Source organism: Panthera leo, chromosome C1 (genome assembly GCF_018350215.1).
Source record: "Panthera leo isolate Ple1 chromosome C1, P.leo_Ple1_pat1.1, whole genome shotgun sequence".
Classification (NCBI taxonomy): domain Eukaryota; kingdom Metazoa; phylum Chordata; class Mammalia; order Carnivora; family Felidae; genus Panthera; species Panthera leo.
In genome coordinates this window covers 210,650,264-210,668,447 of record NC_056686.1, presented here as the reverse complement: position 1 = coordinate 210,668,447, position 18,184 = coordinate 210,650,264, and positions in this window count along the sequence as shown.

Sequence of the window (18,184 nt, the reverse complement as noted above, 5' to 3'; positions counted from 1 at the left end):
GGAGCTGCCGTGCGCCCACACGACAATTCTGCAGCGCCAGCGTTGTTCCGTCAGCCCGAGGGAAGGTTACGAAAGCTAAGCGAGAGGGCTCCCTGTCTCCACGTCTCGTGCCCAGAGTTCAGCAACCAAACAGGAAGTGAAACTGCAGAACCATCTGTAAGTGAAAAAATAAAGAAATGAGGAAGCCAGGAGGAGGAAGCATCGAAATGAACCCTGATCTGGTAGCGATGACGGTTAAATAGGGCCATGACATGATCAATGACGGGAGCCTTAGTTTTGTGAAGAACGGAAAGATCATTCCAGTTGTTGCAACTTTTGCAGTAACTGGAGAAGAGCCAGGCGTACCTAGAGAACCTTACTGGTACCATCCAAGAGGATATGCTGAAGGCGTTTATGGTCAGAAATACTTCTGTATTTCACCCAGAACCACCATGAGACTTATAGCAGACGTCTTGCAATACACAGCAAAGCACAGGCCAACATTTGATTTAATTTCACTTAGTGGACACCATAGACAGGAAGCAGGGGCCGATGCTATTCTGGAACCAGCCGACCCTATGGCGGGTGGGTTGGAGTAGATCTGGACCCCAGGCTGGCCTGACAGTTGTTGAGTTTGCACTAAGGTTGTCTTTCTTCAGGGGAATTAGGATGAACTTCTATATGGAAATAGCAAAAATGAGGGGTGGGAGAGGGCTTTGGGCTCACTCGATGGAGAAAATGTTTCAGCCTAAAATCTCTCTCTTCTTCTAAGAGCACATTGTCGGACATCAGGAGGGTCGCTTACTAAGCAGGATCCTTATGGCAACATTATTTGACTTCTTCATGCCAAGTCCTCTGCAAGGTGTTGGGGATATAAAGATTAGTTAGACCTCAAGTGCTCTGCCTGCCTAGGGACTATCTCTCATGCACCCAGTTCATTCGGTGCAGATTTAGCCCCATGTGTCTGTACCAGGTACAGAAACTTTAGAACCAGAGAGTGACTTCATAGCTCATAGGATCATCCCTCACATATCAGTGGTCCTTTGAAATTTAAATAAAATTGACACCAGCCCCTGAGCTCATGATTAGGGGACAGCCAGTGCCTTCTCAAAATTTTCTGTCAATTTTCAGGGTTTCACGGACTCACGGTTCCTTCCGACCCCAAGATCCTGACAGATGTCAAACTCACAAGGCAACAAATATCTCTCTAAGCTTTTCCTTCCTCTGCTCCACTCTGACCCAGATACGGAACTCAACCTTTTTCTACAAACATATTTCATACCAGTTGGGGTCATATTAAAGAACAAGGGTGTGTAGACGGACACTGTAGTACAGGAATGAATTACCACCAGTCAGAATAGACATTAGCTATAAAAAAAAAACAAAACCTCATGTGGCCACTGGCACACACAAGCTGAAAATCAGCTATCTACACGAAGCAAACGTAGGGACAACTGATTTTAATGAAAGTACATGGACCTGGGTTTTACACTTAATGGATACATAATGGAATATTACATGGTCTTAAATTTTTGGGGCTTTCTGTCATATGGGAATTTCTCACTGGTTGACTTTCCCAGAAGTTTCTGATCTTCCTCCATATTGCTCGACGCTCTTTCCTTAAGACCCTCTTTGCCAATTCATGCCCATCTTTTTCTTCAATTTTTATGAGGTACAATGTATACACAGTACAATAAGATGTATTCATTTTAAGAATCTACGTTAGTGAGTTTTGACAAAAGTCTGAAACCAATTAACCAACACAATCAAAATATAGAACCACCCAAAAAGTTCCCTCATGCCCTTTTGCAGTAGGGATCATTTCCACCTCTGTCTCCAGGCAATTATTGATCTGCTTTAGGTCTTTCTAGTTTGGATTTACCTTTTACAAATTGTACAAACGGGATCATTCAGGTGTATTCTTTTGTGTCTATAAATCTATTCATGAGATTTAATTTCATTGGAAAGACATTCTTCAGTTTATATATAATATTCACCTGCAAATGGACATTTGAGTTTTTCCCCTTTCTTGACTATTACAGAATATAAAAAATGAACATAGGTGTACAAGACTTTGTGTAGAAATATGTTTTTATTTCTCGAGTAAATACCTAGAAGTAGAATTGTTGAGTTGTATGGTAAGTGTGTTTTTATCTTCATAAGAAACCACCAGACTGTTTTCCAAAGAGGTTGTTCAATTTTACATCCCCACAAAAGATACACAGGGATTTCAGTTCCTCACTATCCTCACCAAAATTAGCCATTGCCAGTCCTTTTAATTGTAGCCATTCCATTGGGTATACAACCGTGGTATCTCATTATTATCTTAATATGGCTAGTGATATTAAACATCTTTTCCTGTTTCTTGGTCATTTGTATATATTGTTTTATGAAATGTCTGATTGAATCTTTTGCCCATTTCAAAAATTTGGTTGCTTATCTTTTTATTATTACGTGTAGAATTTGTTCGTACATTCTGGCTACAAGTCCTTTGCCATTTACCTGTTTCGCAGATATATATTTTTTTCCAGTCTGTGGCCCACCTTCCCATTTTCTTTATGCTATCTTGTGAAGAGAATAAGTTTTTATTTTTGACGTAGCTCAATTATGTTTTTTCTTTTATGATTTTTATGTTCTGTGTGCTAGGTAAGAAATTGACTACTCCCAAATCATCAGCGTTTTCTCCTTTTCTTTTTAGATGTGTTTATAGATTAGCCTTTACATTTTCATGATTGGTTTAACTTTTGCAAATAGTGTGGAGTAAGAGCCAAGAATTATTATTTTTTTTTTTTTTAATTTTTTTTTTTCAACGTTTATTTATTTTTGGGACAGAGAGAGACAGAGCATGAACGGGGGAGGGACAGAGAGAGAGGGAGACACAGAATCGGAAACAGGCTCCAGGCTCCGAGCCATCAGCCCAGAGCCTGACGCGGGGCTCGAACTCACGGACCGTGAGATCGTGACCTGGCTGAAGTCGGACGCTTAACCGACTGCGCCACCCAGGCACCCCTATTATTATTATTTTTAATGGATATACGGTACCAGGTTTTGGAAAGAAAATTCTTTTGAGTAGCCTTGATATCTTTGTCAAAAATCAGTTGACCATCACTCTCTGATAGCTTTCAGTGTACGGGTCTCTCACCTTCTTGGTGAAATCTATTTTTAGATATTTTATTCTTTTTTATGTAATTATAAATGGCATTGTTCTCTTAATTTATATACTTCAGTAAAAAAAAAAAATCAGTTGACCAAATGTGAGTTTCTTTCTGGATTGTATTCTGTTCCATTGGTCTATATGTCCATCCTTTACCCCAATACCACACTGTCTTTAACACGGTAGTTTAATATTGTTTTGAAAACAGATAGTGTAGGTTCTATAACCCTGTTCCTTTCTTTCAATTTGTGTTATGAATATTATGCTATGAATGCAATTCTAGGTCCTTAGGTCACTTTAATTTTTGTAGATATTTAGAGTCAGCTTACACATTTCTAAAAACAGAAACCTTTTGGGATTTGATTGGGGTTGCATCAAATATATAGATCAAGTTGAGGAGAAATGGAATCTTAACAATAGCAAGTCTTTGAATCTATGAACATGGTATAGATCTCTCTGGTTTTTTTTTAAGGTTTTCTTTAATTTCTCTCTACAATGTTATGTGGTTTTCAGAGTATAGGACTTCTATATGTTTAGTTAAATTTGTCTATAATTAAATTCATGTTTTGACGCTTTCTGTATGTTTTGAGTTTTCTTTTCCAACTATTTGTTGTGGTTATACAGAAATTGGTTATACAGATAATTGATTTTTTAAAATTTTATGTTTATTTATTTATTGTGTGAGTGTGAGTGTGTGTGTGTGTGTGCGTGTGTGTGTGAGAGAGAGAGAGAGAGAGAGAGAGAGAGAGAGAGTTGGAGAGGCAGAGAGAGGGAGGGAGAGAATCCTAAGCAGGCTCCATGCTGTCAGGGTGGAGTCCAACATGGGGCTTAATCTCACAAACCTGTGAGATCAAGATCTGAGAGGAAATAAAGAGTTGACACTTAACTGAGCTACCCAGGTGCCCCAATAATTGATTTTTTATATTAACTTTTCATGCTGTATCTTTGCTAAATTTGCTTATTAGTTCTAGTAACTTTCTTGAAGATGTGTTCAAATTTTCTACACAAATAGTCATGTCACAATATCATCTAAATTGTCAAATTTCTAGCATAAAGCTGTTCATAACATTATTATTTTTATTGTTAGACCTTATTATCCTCCTAATATTTATAGAATTTATAGTAATGTTCTTTTTTTTATTCCTGATAAGCAATTTGTATTCCATTCCCCCCTTTTTTTCTTGATCAGTCTAGTTTTCTGCTTCTTAAAATGTAATCCTCAGAAGCAGAGAATCACTCGGAAACTTGTTAGAAATGAACATTCTTGGGCCTACTCCAAACCTACTGAATTAGAAACTCTGGAGTCAAAGTCCAGTAATCCATTTTAATAAGCATTGCTGGTGATTCTAATGCATACTGCTTTAGAAAGAAGTTTATGAATTTCATTGATTTAAAAAATATTTTTGGTTTAATTGAATTTCCCTATCATTTATCCACTTCCTATTTCATTCAGATTTCTGCTATAATCTTTATTATTTCTTTCTTTCTTTCTATTTATGTTTGATTTGTCCTTCTCTTTCCATCTTCTTAAGGTGTAAGCTAAGACAATTGATTTTAGACCTCTGTTTCTTTCCAATGTGAGCACTTAAGGCATAAATTTCTTTCTAAGCACTACTTTAAGTATATTCCATAATATTTGATATGATTTATTTGCATTTTTATTTAATCCAAAATATATTCTAAACTTATGTGTTATTTCTTCTTTGGCCCTGGTAAGTTTAATTTTCATATATTTTGAGATTAGTTTTCCAGAAAGCTTTCTGCTATTGGTTTCTAATTTAAGTCCTCTGTGGTCATATAATATAATCTTTATGATTTCATTTCTTTTAAATTTGTTCAGAATTTTCTAATGTTTCAGCAGATGGTCTATATTGGTGAATTTTCCTCAGGCAGTTGGAAAGAATGTGCATTCTGTTATTGTTGGATAGAGTGTTCTATAAATGTCAGTTAGGTCAAGTTGCTTGATAGGATTGTACTTACTGACTTACCGATTTTCTTTCAATTACTGAGAGAGCAGTATTGTAATATCCAGCTGTAATTGTGAATTTATTTCTCCTTTTATGTTAGTTTTGCTTCATTTATATTAGGTGTCTACACTGTGAGGATCATCATGTCTGTTTGACAAGTCGATTCTGTCATTATGGAAACGTTCTTACTTCTATTTTTCTATTCTATAGCCTATTTTGTTCACTATTGATATCATCACTTTAACTTTCTTTTTATTAGTGTTTTCATTATATATATATATTTTTTCATACTTTTATTTTTACTTATCTATGTAGTTGTAGTGTAAGTGAATTTCTAGACAGTATATATTCAGATCTTGCTATTTGGGTCTTGTGTTTTTATCTGTTGTGACAATCTATCACTTAATTGGAGTGTTTCAATCATTCATATTCAGTGTAATTATCAATAAGTTTGTGTTTATATTTACCAGCTTGCTGCTTATTTTATACTTGTCTAATTTATCCCCCTCACTTTGGGTTTTGTTTTTGTTTTTGTTTTGCCCTTTTGACTTTTTTTTGTTGTTTTATTTTATTTTTTTTTTGTATTTCATTTAGTGTCCTCTATTGGCTTATAAATTTTTGTTGTACTTCAAGTTCACCATATAGCTTTTTAAAAATCGTAGTCTACCTTCAAATATGTTCTATCACTTCATTTTATGAAAGAGACTTGGAACAGTGTGTTTCTGCTTTTCTCTCCCATGTTTTGTGCTGTTGCCATCTTAAATTTTCCTTCTATGTATGTTTACACTTATATATTTTTTCTGTTTAAACAGTGAATTTTTTCATGTTTATTTTTTTATTTTGAGAGAGAGAAAGAGAGAGACAGAGTACGAGTGGGGGAGGGCAGAGGGAGAGAAATAGAATCCGAAGCGGGTTCCAGGCTCTGAGCTGTTGGTGCAGAGCCTGACGCAGGGCTTGAACCTGTGAACTATGAGATCATGACCTGAGCTGAAGTTGGACACTCAACGGACTGAGCCATCCAGGCGCCCCAACAGTGATTTATTTCTTAAAGACTTTTAAAAATGAGAAAAATCTATTTGTATTTATCCATATATTTCCCATTTCTGGCACTCTTCATTCTTTAGTGTAGTTCTGAATTTCTATCTGGTTTCAAAGGCGGTGGTTTTAAGAGTGGGTTTGGGGAAGGATTGGTGGGAAATTAGGTGAAGGAGGTTGGCAGTAACCCGCTCCTAGAAGACCTTTAGTGCCATCTTGCAGACTTTAAATTACCTGAAAGCAATGCCGGTTACATGACCAAATTTGGCTTATAGAAAGATCACTTTTACATCACTGGAAAAATTTATTGGAGGAGCTGGAGAACACTCAGCTCTCTATTGCAATAAACAGAAAGGATGATCCAGGCCTGGAGTGATGTCACCCCATAGAGATGCAAGAGAAAGAACTGATTCAAGAGAATTGCAGGACCAGGTGGTTGACCTGATGTTTGGAGGAGAGAGACTTGGAGAAGCACGGATGACATGAGTATTTGTCAGATCAGACTATTTGCCAAAGGCAGAGTTTGTCAAGGTGTGTGGTAATGAGTCACGTGCATTGGATTCATCTGTAGTGCAGAATAAATTTGTCAGGTTCCCGGCTGCCAGCAGGAACAAGAGCCTACATTAACAAGCCCCGCAGTTGATACTTAAGTTAAAAACCAAAACACCCTGATTTAAAAAGTAAGAAGAAATTGAATATGCAAGTCTCCTCTCTTATGTGTTTTCTCTCACGTACAAAAGGTGTGTGAAATCTTGAGAACTGAAGTTGGAAGATACCTGGCGTTGGATGTCAAGTGGAGGGTGAGGAATATGAAGTTAGTAAACAGGTCTGCAAAAGGAAATGAGAGAAAGAGTTTGCAGTGCAAATGGAATTTTATCTTCAAGTTGAAGGAAAAGACACTTTGGAGTCCGCGGATAATTATATATGACATGATAACAGGAAGCTACCAAACTGCTGCTGATGGCACGTATCAGGATGATTTACGTAAGAAAGCAGCGACGGAACCATCCTTCCTAACAAGACATGCCCATGTGGCATAAGAACACAAGGACTGCCCATGTGGAGTAAGCCCACTGTCATGTCCCTCACAGCGGGACAGAGGATGAATCCTTGGGCTCCATGAGGTTCTTCTTGAGATCAGCCCACGAGGTTAGAGTTTCACCTTCTTAAATTCCAGTTGTCTCCAATATAGATTGTGACTCTGTGTAAAGATTTATATAAGTACTTACATAAAGTGCTTGCGTAACTACTCAAAGATAGGCAGAGAAAAATGCTACCCTGGATGATAGCATGCTATTGCATGGATGTGTTGATATTATTTATGAAATGTAAAGAAAGAAGCTGAGGCCTTCACATTGTTTAATATCAATTATTAATTTCTCCTTGGAATTATTATTCTCCCTGGAAATATTAATTTCTCCTTGGACGTTTCGGAAAAATGGAGATCATGTTTAGCACATGAAATACTAATTCAAAGGCAGTTAAATAAGAGGTTGGGGATGGTTAGCTTTCAGATATTGAAAAGAGTTACTATAATTACTAACATTATTGGACATGGTCAATGCTCTGTTTAAAACGTTTTACGTATACTATTTCCTTTAATCTCCCCCAAAGCTCTTCCATGATCCCATTTTACGAATGACAAAGCCAAGGCACAGAATTCTCCCCAGGTTGCAAGCTGGTGAGGAAGAGTCAGAGCTAGGATTCAAGTCCAGGGATGTGGCTGTAGGAGCCTGCACACCATAGACAAGGAGACAATAAAGAATAGACACAAGGTAGGGTCACTGAGAAAAGAATAAAGCTAAAGAAGCGAAAAGGTGCTTTCAATAAAATATTTCTGGCTTACTGGAAAATCGTATAAGAAGCCAAGGTTAAAAAGTACACAGAACAACATGTATCTTATATTTAAAATGAAAGGGCTTCCATGTAACTGATCTTTAAGACTCCTTGCTAGAATTCCACCATCTGATGATGCAAATAAGAAAACTGTGAACCCAGGTATGTTCTGAAAGCTCTCTGGCATCCGCGATCCCCTGCAGTCACTCACTGAAGTTCTACCTATGGATATACACGAACAGGTCAAGAAATAGAGTATGAAATACGGTTAAAACAATGGAGAACAAAAGATGGATGTTAAGATCACCTCAAAATAAAAATGAGAAATGAGGCCTGCAAAGTTCCTCATTAAAGGGGACCCAGAAAAGCTGGGGGAAGTCTCGGGGGTCCCTTCAACTGTTTCTGACGTCAGAAGAAATGAAGGGTTTACCGGGAATCAGCACCTGGCTGGTGGAGAGCTACTGAAGACTGCTTGCTTCTGGACCAGACGGGCTTACTTCCGGGTGTGATGAAAGCTCCTGGGAGGGCTAAACTGGCCTTTGTTTACGGATTTTAATGAAATTTGGGGAAAGGGAAAAATGGCAAAATCTGTAGTAAAATAAGTATCGCCCACTTTAGTTAGGAGAAAACTATAGCCTCCCTCGCTGCAGTGGATTTTGACCATAAAAACATTTGCAAGTATTTATTACCCTCAAAGCAGGAAAAAGAACTGAAAGAATGAAGCACAGGGCCCATCGAGGCAATAAATGGGGAGAGGCAGGCTGCTTGGAGACCGTCTTCAGGGATCTAGAGGAGGCATCACAGAGGCCTGGGGTTGCCCCGTGGCCTCATCAGCCGGACGAAGAGAAAGGTCTTCCCGGCAGCAGGCAACTTGGGGGCCACGATGAAGGTGGGTGAGCGCACGTCTGTGTGAGTCTGGCTTTACCCTTGCGGGGGGTTAAAGGAAACTGGAGTCATATTGGTGAAAAGCCAGGCCTCCAGTCCAGTCGAGTAAAATCTCCAGCAGGAGGCAATAGGTATATTGAACAGCAGTGCGGGTGGTCACACACAATGCTAACCCAAGTGAGATACAGCATAACGCTCAACAGTGCTGGAGAGAAGCACTTCATACAATTCAACATAGAGTGATTTGGGGAGGAGGGTGGTAAAAAATGGTGGAAGACATCAAGGTGTGAGAAGGACCCTTTCAGGCAAATGCAAAATTCAAATGATAAAGGAAATGAAAGAATAATGAAGAGAATGGAGATGTTCTGAAAATTGGCCAAGTGTAATTCTAGAACAGAGGGTATGTGGCCAAGCAATTTTAATAGAGCTGTACATGCTGATGCCAACGGGTTATGTGCATCTTTGTTGGAGACTTTTAAAAATTTGTTTTTATAACAGTACGGATAATCTGATTCAGAGGCAGCTGATATCCACATTTCCTAAGGATTAAAGAGTAATGCCTTTCAAAATACATTTAATAAGGAGCTTGGGGAATGATAAGCAGGGGACATTTCATCTGTTACGGAGGGACAACGTTTGCAATTTTGCACAGGTCACTCTCAACCCCTGATGCGGTGTCACAAACCAGTTAAGTAGGTAGTTCACAAATGGCCCTGCAGATAAATAAATATTTGAATGAGAAAGAGCTCAGCTATTAGTGCGGGAGGACACAAGAAAATCAGAAAAAGTGTTGGATGTGTTTTAAAAATCTGCAGGAGAAAGTAAGGTGGAAGATTTTAAGTCGGTTTGTATAGTTTTTCAAATGAAAATAGGGAAGCACGAGTAAACAGAATTATAAGCACAATAATTTGGTGAAGTCTATTCAAAGCTAATTTTTATGATTTTAAATTGTATTGTAAGTTTGATTTGGAAGATATTTCTAAAAACACCCTCTCTGAAATAATTCTATCCCTGCACAAACTGGAGGTTTTGACCGGATGTGCAGCATCAGAAGCATCCCCCAGCTCCCCAGCTCCTGCCCCGGCTCTACCCAGCTCCAGCTACAAAAACCTACTATCAGCAGGTTCCTGGCTGCCCAGCCTGAACCACTGAGAATCTGGTTTGTACGGCGTTAGTGTCTTCTTTATTAAACGATGAGGTAGTAAGGTAGAGGTTAGAGACAATGTCTGTAAATTCAGAAGTAGCTCCTCTCTTGTGTTATGATGCCCACACTATAGCTCCGGGTTCCCAGCTCCCTACTTGCCACGCCCCGCCCCCACTAAGGTAGACAGTCTGCGATGAGGTCCCTTCTCCATGCCTCTGTGGTTTGGGTTCCATTCTACTTCAACCCTGAACGCAGCCCTATACTGCTCCTCTCAGATCATTCCCGTGAGTGTTTTCTCATAAGTAGACTGAGCTTCCAGGGCTCTTACCTTGACTTGTGTGGATCTCCCAACCTTTACTAGGGGGCATTTTGAGAATCCTATTGCTGCCGCTCTTAACACCCCACGTGGACGCCAACCCGGCTTCAAGTGGATTTCTCATGGACTGCTGGCCTTTCTCTGCGGGCGGCTACTCTTACCTCCCTCAGTCAGTCTCTGGAGTTCCCGGCAAGTCTTATATCAGTGTTTGTGGGCAGCTGGGGACCATCTTCTACCAGAAAACAAGACATAGTTTGATTCTTCAGGAAGTGATCATTTTCACTGACAGAAAAATCTTTTCAACAAGGATCTAGAGCTATGGCTATGTGAAAATCTGTATCAGTCAGGGTTCTCCAGAGAAACAGAACCAATAGGAGACTGTGTGTGTGTGTGTGTGTGTGTGTGTGTGTGTATGTGTTTAGTGTGGGCCGGCATGCCCAAAATCCCTAGGGAGGGCCAGGGAGCTGTAACGGAAACTCAGTTATATGCCTACCTTTAATAGGGTGGTTTCTAGAAAATAAGTACAAAGTCAACTATTTAAAATCAGATATCAAAACAATTTTCAGGAAAAAAATGTGGTTTTCTTTTGTTAAAAAAAGAGAACATTCTACAAAATGTATCTTCTCATACCTTGCAGTCTGGCTCAAACGTGAGATGAAGGATAGCATTGACAGGAGAAAAACCTACCGAACTGAATGAGGGGGTTGTATTAAAATATTTATCTAAAATTTGTTTGGTTGGAGGGTTTATAGAGCTAAACTGACATGTTTATATAAGCTTGAGAACATTCTGTGGATTGAGTTAGAAGAGACAGCGTGTACTAAATATATAGATTCAAAAGAATACATGTGGGTCAGTGAGGTACGTGGAGACACAGGGTAGATAAAGAGAGAGACTGTCGAGACCCTATGTTCTTGAGATCAGAGCACATAAGCGAGCCAGGAACTTAGTTTGACTCAGAACAAGCGGTCAGAGATCTCAAGAAACAGGCAGTGTCAGAGTCATTCTTTCTTGCCAGGAAATAGCATTCCTTCCTCAGGCTAATGATTTATAATGAGTAGAGCCACCTGCAAATACGCTACAAAATAGGAACAAAGGCGCAGTCTTGAAAGTTTCCATGTTGGAGACAGGGCTTGGGGGTGAATTTGGAAGGGATTTGAGAAGAAAGAGGCTATGGTGAAGGGTTTGGGTTGGGAATAAAAGCGATACTCATTTGTATCGAAGAGCATCTTGGGCGTGGTACATGACTCCCGTTTATCTTGTCACTTGTCAGCACAAAGAAGCCCGGTGGATTCCTGGCTTGTCTGGTATTCTCTCTGGACGGAAGAGGACCTAAGAGGATTAAACAAGATCATAGGTATTAGACCAGTGTTGTAACGTTATTTTAGGGACAAAGAGATCTCTAAAGAGGGATTTGTTGCATTCAGAATAGTTGAGGAGCATAGATTGGACTGACTACACAGGAAGTCCTGGAATGAAATCATACTGAAGAGAACTTGTCTGAGAAGTCGCTGGAGTAATCAGGACACGGTTAAGAGACTAAAGCTCACAATAAGCTGGGTCTGAGTAAATGAGTAAAGATAGAGGCTGTATACATTATGTTCCGAGCCCAGTTCCTTGGGATGGATGATGAGATTCCGACTGGTAACAAAGGGAGAGAAGCTTTGGTTTCTATCTCCTCCAACAAGAAGAAAGATGGTAAAATGATTTGCTTTATAGTCTCGCCATAAGATGGGAAGAAAAAGGGAAGGCGGGTGGGGAAGTATTAATGAACATTTAGCAATTTCAGATACTTTGTTTTATAAGGACCAAAGTGAACAAACCTGTGCGTGAGCTGAGTCACCATCAGGAATCTGGGAACCATCTGACCCTGGAGAATGGAAGTGGGGCCAGGGGATTAGCGAGGAACAAATGCTCTTCCAGTTTTGAAAAAAGGAATTCTGCAAACAACACATTGGCAAATCTGATTTTATTCCAGGGAAGGCTTCTAAAATAGAATATTAAACAGATGGCTTGTGAACACAGAGGAGAGGAAGCAGTGACTCACTAGGGAAAGTCATGCCAGACTCATAATCATCCTCTTTTTTATCACACTCCTAGATTGGTGGGACAGGAAAAATTGGGGGACACCTTTAGAAAATCCTTCCTTGATTTCAAAAGAGCATTTGCCATAGACTCTCATTATAGCTTGGTAAACACAAGAATGAGCTATTAGCTGGAAGTTGGGACAGTGAAGGTGAAATTGTGGCTGTTTGAACAATAACCTCCAAAAGAGTGTTGATTAATAGGTTGATGTAAACTGGATGAAATGTTGAGGCGAGAGGTCACATGGCTCGGTTCTTGGCTGACTTCAACATTTCATCAGTCGCTTGACTAAGGACATAGAAGGCCACATAAAATTTGCGGATGATACAAACCTGAGTGACAGAAAGAGCTAATATGACAGATGCATGACTTGAGATTCAAAGCTATTTTGACATCTAGAACTCTAGGCAGAAACCAATGAGACAAAATTTAACAAGGACAAATGTAAAATTCTATACTTAGAACTTCATGGATATGGAATGTTAATGACCTGCCCAGATTTCCGACCCCTCAGGCTCTAGCACTGGCTATGGAATCCATGTGTCTGCTGTTTTGCCCCCTGGCATGCCCCTTTAATTTCCCTGGCCTGAGGTGGGAATATAAGAAACTTCTTATTAGTATTTCCAGCCATGATGTTGGACTAGCTCTAAGGTTATTACTGCAATTCTTACTTATACACAGTGTTCACAGTAATTGAATCCCAGATTCTATGGCCCTGATCTCCAGTCTCTCTTTGTGTCCCTGAATCAGCTGCTCATCATTAGCCCATTTGGATGTCCGTGACAGTTGGTGCTACGGAGCTCAGCAAATGCCCCCACACTGGCCCTGCTTTAATAATTGTCCTTTATCTTGGGCCTTTGTTGGAAGCATGTAACTTCTAAGTTTGATACATGATTTGAATGCACTTCAAGCTCTTTCCTCCCATAGGCAGGCTGGAAATATAGATTTAGGTCCAAAGCATGAAAGCAATCAACTAGGTTGAAGTTGAAGCCAGAGATGAGACGATGACCTCCAAGGAAGCAGAGCAGGTGCAGAGTAAATGAAGGGAGCCAAAAACTGAAGTTGGAGGGAAACCAGAGCTGGGGTTACAGTAAGGAAAACTGCCAAAGACATGGAGAACAAGACGGCTATAATGGTGGGAGGTAAACCAAGAAAGACTACCACAGAAGGCAAAGATGTAGGCAATTTTCAGGAGGAGGGATTGATCAATAATGCTAACCACTGCTAAGATGTCCAAAAGGATAAAAGACCTAAAATATTTCTATTGGATTTAGCAAAAGTTAGATCACCAATGACACTGGCAGACAAAGCTTCTGGGTGGGGTGGAGGGAATGGAGGAAAAGGCTAATTTCCAAAAGTTAAAAGGGAAGTAGCCTGGAGAAATGGAGACGGTGAGCATCTCCTGCGTACTTGAATAAGAAAAGAGAATGAAAGGGCAGTAGCTGGATAGGGCGAAGTGTTAGATGAGGGAAGACTGTGTGTGTGTGTTGTTTATATATATGGCTGGTAAAATGCTATTAGAAGGAGAAATGGAAGGTTCATAAAGAAAATGTAGGGTTTTTTGAAGTGTCTTGAGTTTTTTTCTTTTTAATATATGAGACTTATTGTCAAATTGGTTTCCATACAACACCCAGTGCTCATCCCAAAAGATGCCCTCTTCAATACCCATCACCCACCCTCCCCTCCCTCCCACCCCCTGAAAATGTGTTTTTGATGGAGGAAAATCCCTACAGATCCATCTGTATATCTTCCTGTTCCTCCTCCCACCTTCCTTTCCTTTTCTCATCCCACTTACACTTCTTTCTTCTCTAAGGCCTTCTGTTCCCCTCTCCATCCTTTTTTCCTTTGGAGGTCAGGGACCATGCTTTGTATTTTTCTGTATTAACATCACCCTCTTCATAGTCTTGCTTGACTGGGCTCAATGACGTCATGTCTGAATGGAGGCATGAACTAACATGAATGGGGGTTGCCCAAAACACATACTAGTAACAGAATTATAACACCCTAGTCAATGTACTTTGTTAGGATCAGACACTAACAAAAATATTTTAAGAGATGTGCATATTAACTAGGGTGTACCTTGAAGCAAAGATAATGTCCGGATGGATGAGGGTTCTGGAAAGCATGTCATGTGTGGAAACTTTGGAGGATCTGGAGATAGTTGGCTCAGAGAGTACTAGCCTGAGGGAAGAAGGGAGAACAGATTTGCTCCATGTTTCTCTGAGGGAAAATCTTAGGACCGAAGCACGTAAGTTACAGGAAACTGAAGTTACAGTAAGTCCCCCTTTATGGGTGGGGGATGCCTTCCAAGACCGCTGGTGGATGTTTGACACCAAAAATAACACCAAACCCTACATATACTATGCTTCTTCCTATGCAGGCATACTTATGATAAAATTTTATCTATAAATTAGGCACCGTAAGAAATTAACTACAGTAACTAGTAATAAACTAGAGCAATTGCAACAATATACTCTAATGAAAGTTATGTGGTCTCTCAAAATGTTTGATTGTACTGTACTCACCCTTCTTATAATGATGTGAGATGATATAATGCCTACATCATGAGACGAGGAGTTGGGAATGACGTAAGCGCTGCGATGTAGTGTGACTATTGACCTTCTGCTGATATGTCAGAAAGAGGATCATCTGTTTCCAGACCATGGTTGACCACTGATAAGTGGGGGGGGGCACTTACTGGGGGACTTACTAACTGGGAGGACTACTACAGTTTGATGTTTGGAGGAATGTGCCATACGAGTCCTCTGAATAATTGCCTTCCTATTGCTAGAAACTCGAGCCAAGTGACATTGCCTCAGGGAAGAGATGACTCCTTATAGTCCCAAGATGGCTTTTCAGTTCTCTCCTAAAAATTCCCAGCAAAAGCCCTGGTAATACTCCTTCTGGACGACCTAGATCATCTGTCCATCTTCACAATGGCCTGGGAAATGGAACAATCTAGATCTTGGCTTATGTGTTCCATCCCTAGCTCTCTCTTTACCTAAACCACAGGGATCCCTAAATCAGGCAGCGCTGGGAAAGGAGGAATGGAGAAATTGATTTTGGAAGGCCAATAGAAAAATGCACATTGCAATAATATTCTCTGGGACATTGTCCTAATTGGGAAGGGGTGCCCATGCTGAAGGTTCAGAAGGAGAAAGAATCAAGCAATTGTTAGTTGTGGACACTTTACAGTTTTTCCTCCCCTGAATATTGACTGGAAATTCTGCCTTTCTATACTCCTTTCTACCCACCCCTTTTTTTTCATTGTGTGCTTCTCTTTACAGTTCATGTCTTCGTTTCTCCCCTCTGTCTCTCAGAACCCCAAATCAAGTTTAGTATGAGGTGAGAGAGCACAGAGCAGGTACAGCTAAGGGGTGGTGAGAAGATATCCCAGTCTTACCCATTCCCCCACTTTTCTCCCCAATGCCCTTCCACCCCTGGGTCCGAGAGCTCTGATTATATAGGAATAAGATATTTTTTAGGGTGACTTCATAATTAGTCAATGAGTGTCAAAAGACTATTTTGCCTATTCATTAAAATTATTGCTGGTTTTGAGGTTTGATTCGTTTTTATCCTATTGCCCAATATTCTATTGCATTTCTGCATTCAATCCATTGTTATTGAGTTTTTGCTCTTTTTTTTTTTTATTAATTTTTTTAGAGAGATAGAGAGAGCACACAAGTGGGGGAGAGGGGCAGAGGGAGAGAGAGAGACTCCCAAGCAAGCTCCACCCTCAGTGCTGAGTCTGATGCGGGGCTTGATCCCACAACCCTGGGGTCATGACTTGAGCCTAAATCAAGAGTTGGACCCTCAACCAACTGAATCACCCAGGCACCCCAAGTTTTTTCTCTTTAAATTTATAGTCATCGATGACCACCATGGGGTGTGCAGAGCGGGCCACACTTCATGGCTTCATCAATGCATGGATCAGACCCAAGGACCTCTCCGTCCACAGTCATCACCTTCTGACCTTTTCCTGACTCTTCTCTGTTAATCTGATAGTGCAGTCAGCCAAGACTCTGTGTATTGATTGGTCTGTAGGCTATTGGCCTATAGAAGCGCTTGGCCTCACTTATTTCCATCCTCACTATTAGTTTAGAATTCCAATGCCAACTTTACCCAGTACCCTTCTGACCTATGCAGTGCGATCAGTGAACTCCAGGCTGGGCCCCAGGACTGCCAAAAAATATTGGAGGTGAGACAGGGAATCTGACTGCACATATGAGTAATCTGGTCATTTCTCTTTTTGGTGGGGGAAGAAAGCCAGTTCTGCAGTTCACTTCCCCATTGGCATTCGCAGAGATGCTGCTCTCATGATCCCTGGGGGTAAAATTTGCAAAAAAAAAAAAATATATATATATATATATTTTTTTTTTTTTTCAAGTTCTGCAAATTTTTGTGCTTAAAGAAGTTGCTTTCTATTTTTTCCCCCTCCAGCAACAAAGACTCTGGCAAAACCCGTCTCTCCTGGGCTGGATGCCATGAACAAGAATCTATGGGAGAGAAAGCATTAGAATTAAGTGTAATCTCTAGGGTTAGATGACTCACTTGGTGTCTTTTCCAGGCACATATTGGTTTGCTGATTTGTTATGCTTCCCCTTGCTCTCCCCAGAATGATCAAGAATCACCCTGTTTAATTTTCTGACTTTGCTGTTACGTACTGCAACAGCCATTAATCAGTCAGAATTCTGAAAGTATCAATTTATCGCAATTTGTTTTCGTCAAAGCATGTTTACAATGACACGAGAAAAAGAAATGATACTTGTCTTTCTTCACTGCCATTCTCCCAAACTTCCGGAGAATTTGTTAGGGCAATGGCAGGGTCAGCATTAAAACATGATGTACTGGGGCACCCGGTGGCTCAGTCGGTTAAGTGTCCAGCTTTGGCTCAGGTCATGATCTCACGGTTCCTGAGTTTGAACCCCTCATCGGGCTCTGTGCTGATGTCTCAGAGCCTGAAGCCTGCTTGAGATTCTGTTCTCCTTCTCTCTTGTCCCCTCCCCTGCTTCTGCTTGTTCTCTCTCTCTCTCTCTCAAAAATAAATAAACATTAAAAATTTTTTTAAAATGATGCACAAACTTTCTACCTGGGGAAAGACGCTCACATGTCTCATCAAATCATCAGCCAAATCAAATTAAAAATGTAGAAAAGAAGATGACTGCATACCCAGTCATTCCAGCTAAGGAGTAGAAACTAACCAAAGGTGTCTTGGGCGTGTTTGATTCGGTCTACTTATGGGCTGCATGGGTGAGGGACATAGCACCCAGGGAGAATTAGCTGCATTTGTTTCAAGCTGATGGATGTTTAAGGCCAGGATCCTTATCAATGCCACCCCACCCTACGCGTGGTCCACCTTCTAGGAGGCTTTTTCTGACTTCTTCCTGGACAAGTAACAAAGCCCAGATGATGCATCTGCCACCACAGTTATGCTTTTCTGTCAATCTGTGACTCTTCTGTGCTTTTCCTTGTAGAGATTTGAAGGTTTGTCATAAAACTCTCCCATATGCACCATTTGACCCCAGTGATTTCTCTCTCACTGTAATTTGAGATGCTGCCCAAGGTGTAAACTCTGGTTAGAATTCCAATTTCCCTGGGCTTGGGTTATTTACTAATATAATGAATATACATGTACGTCTTTGTTAACATCAACTAAACTTCAATACATAGAATGTAACTTGCAAAGTTGACGTATTAATACCCCTACAAAAATTTAATAGTAAACAGATAACTTGGGGTTTGGGTTGTTTTCTGATGCTCAATATTGCCTTCTCTGTCATTGT